A 3,553-nucleotide genomic window follows, 5' to 3' on the forward strand; every position below is an offset into this window, starting at 1 on the left:
CAATCTACCCATCTGACAAAGGGCTAATATCCAGACTCTACAAAGAACTTAAACAAATTTACAAGAAAAAATCGAACAACCCCATCAAAAAGTGGGCAAAGGATATGAATAGACACTTCTCAAAAGAAGATATTTATGCAGCCAACAGACACATGAGAAAATGCTCATCATCACTGGCCATCAGAGAAATGCAAATCAAAACCACAATGAGATGCCATCTCACACCAGTTAGAATGGTGATCATTAAAAAGTCAGGAAACAACAGGTGCTGGAGAGGATGTGGAGAAATAGGAACACTTTTACACTGTTGGTGGGCATATAAACTAGTTCAACCATTGTGTAAGACAGTGTGGCTATTCCTCAAGGATCTAGAACTATAAATACCATTTGACCCAGCTATCCCAATACTGAGTATATACCCAAAGGATTATAAATCATGCTGCTAAAAAGACACATGCACATGTATATTTACTGTGGCACTATTCACAATAGCAAAGACTTGGAAGCAACCCAAATGTCCATCAATGATAGACTGATTAAGAAAATGTGGCACATATACACCATGGAATACTATGCAGTCATAAAAAGGGATGAGTTCGTGTCCTTTGTAGGGACATGGATGAAGCTGGAAACCATCATTCTCAGCAAACTATTGCAAGGACAGAAAACCAAACGCCGCATATTCTCACTCATAGGTGGGAGTTGAACAATGAGAACACTTGGACACAGGAAGGGGAACATCACACACTGGGGCCTGTCGTAGGGTAGGGGGATTGGGGGAGGGATAGCATTAGGAGATACACCTAATGTAAATGACGAGTTAATGGGTGCAGCACACCAACATGGCACATGGATACATATGTAACAAACCTGCACATTGTGCACATGTACCCTAGAACTTAAAGTATAATAATAATAAATAAAAAATAAAAAATAAATAAATCATGAATAGCCCTGTTAGCAACTTAAAAAAAAAAAATCTCAGTTAACCACATTGTGTTATATTACATAACACTGTTTAAAGTTTTAGGGAACAGTAACTCTGCTGCAATAATTCTGCCTGCAAACAAGCACCACAATGGATTTGGAGAACTTACTAAACCACTGGTCATCCAAGAAGACTACAAACTTCCCATTTGTGGGGCACTTAAAATTACAAATTCAGTTTGGCTTTTCATTGCATTTTGCACTATTACTTTGCATTTTAATAAGAATGGGTTTTTAAAGATTTTCAGTTATCTCAGTAGCTGGAAATTTAAGTCAATTAATTTTCTATTTGAAAAATTCTACTGTGATATCTGTATACAATAAGACTACATTTTTCACTGTGGAGGAAGGGAAGGAAACCTTCATTTTACCACCTCCCCTTTGTAACTTTTTGGTAAGATTTTGCTTTAGAAATGTAAAAGGCTATTTCACACCCCAAGGCTGAGTGTTAATGAATATACTCTTTTTGATAAAATGCAATTTTGTGGTGAAATGAGCGAATAGTTTAGAAGGAGAAAAACATGATCTTACGAAGAAAATACTAGACTTCTAATACCTCTTCTCTAAGGTCCATTCAGATTGCTGACTTTTTATAAGATGTCCAATTCTAACCCACCTAGATACACCCAGACTCTATAAATATACACACACCTAACACACTTCTAAAAGGAATAAATGTGTGCTGGGGAAATATTGGAACAATGACGTTCCTGAGAGAAGCTTGTTTTTTCAAGTTATTAAAGGAAGGTGGCAAGCATTCATGAGGATATAAAAACTTAAAGTCGTCTGAAGGAAACTCTTGAATATGGTTAACATTGCTGCCAAAAATCTCAGCTATGTTATGTCAGAATGTTCAATTGCAAGCTACACTTTAATGAATGGAAAGATAGGGTAACAGCAGGAAGTTTCTGCTGCAACTCACAGCAATCTTGAAAACCAAGTTCCCAGAGTTGGCTGGGCTCACTGGTTCAGGGGCTGTGCTGTCTAGTTGTCTGATCTGCCAGTTAGCAATCAGGGGATACCAGGGGCCAACAAGGGAGGAGCGGGAGAGCAGGAGAGCAGGAGCTATCTGCCCCCCTCCTCATTCTCCTAGCCCAAACTTACATGGACAAGAAACTCACTTTGCTCTTTGTGAAAAACTAGATGGTCTGAGAAATACACCACTGGACTGGGAAGACAAGAAATCAGTGCCACCCTGCATTAAGTACGTGACTCCCCTTCTTTTCCATGCAGCTTGCTTGCAGTGTGGTGCTGCTATTTTTATCGGCTCTCTTCAACCCAGCTGTTGCTTCATGTTAACATGGCGAATGGTGTGAAAATCCCAGCAAAGGAGCGTGAATCCCAGAGGGACCCATCTTCTGTCATTTCTAGAACAGATAAAATGTCATGAGACTCAGTGGGGGATGGCGCAAGAACATTTGGCCAATGGGGCCAATGAGAACATATCTGACATTAAAGTGACACGGAGCTAGGGGCCAAACTTTGTCCTCAAACCCAACCAAAAGCTCAGATGTCCAGTGGCGAGGAAGGATCATGAATCTTTGTGGAAAAATTGGAAGCAGGAGTCTTTGCATTTTCAGGGCAGGCCATGGCTTTTCCAGGTGTTTGACACTGTGGAGTCATGAGGTTGGGACAACTGCCTAGAGTCCAGCCTGGAGGTGGCCCCAGAGAACCCACTTCCTTTTCCTGAGTTAGAATGTGACTTGTAATTTTAAGCCCACTCTTTGTATTTCCTCTGCGAAAATAACAGCATTTTGGCAGGACTGTGTGTAGGGGGGAAAAGTGCCACATAAAACTTACACAATTTAAAAATACAGCTCTAATTGCAGGTTTGCTGTCCCATGGTTTGGCAAATTAGGGGGGCAAATTGGAGAGGCCTTTGGAACTTGCTCCAGGCATGAAAAGATTGTTCAGTTACACATCTGATTGTGTAGCTGGTGAACTCTTTCAAAACCTATGAAAATATGATTTTAGGGGTTTCCTTCTAGAAGAGCAGCTGTTTTCTATGGGGGATTATTTTGTGACTGAGTGCGCAATTTAGAATATAAGCATCAAGGGTGTGGACTTCTCTGCACTTTTCTTTCTCCAGCTTTATTATGAGAACAAAATGATTTCTCTTCCTACTCCAGAATTTTCAGATTCTCTCAGGTCTAGATGAAATTCAGTGAAAATCAATACCTTCTTGTATCTAAGTGAAGATACTAAATGCCAGCAAATTTTCATTTTAAATGATTAATTTTAAAATCACTTAGGATTTGCAATCTACAGAACTCTCGAGGACAAGAGTTAGAGCTTCCATATTTCAGTGCAAACTCTGATTCACTTTAAAGATGAATACTTTTAAGGTTTAAAAATGTCTAATGGGAGGCTAAGGGGAGAAGGATACTGTGGATGGACACACAGTCTGTTTGACTTCCTAGTGGGCCTTTGTGTACTGCAAGGCTGGTTAGCTAGCACCTGCTTTTTCCAGGATCCCTTGCAGCTTAGCTTTTGATATTAGTCTGCTTGGATTTTTGCACAAAGTTTGGGAGGCAGAAGTAAGGCTTTTGTTGTTTCTGTGACAAAT

Source organism: Rhinopithecus bieti, unplaced genomic scaffold (genome assembly GCF_001698545.2).
Source record: "Rhinopithecus bieti isolate Rb0 unplaced genomic scaffold, ASM169854v2 scaffold_15821, whole genome shotgun sequence".
Classification (NCBI taxonomy): Eukaryota; Metazoa; Chordata; class Mammalia; order Primates; family Cercopithecidae; genus Rhinopithecus; species Rhinopithecus bieti.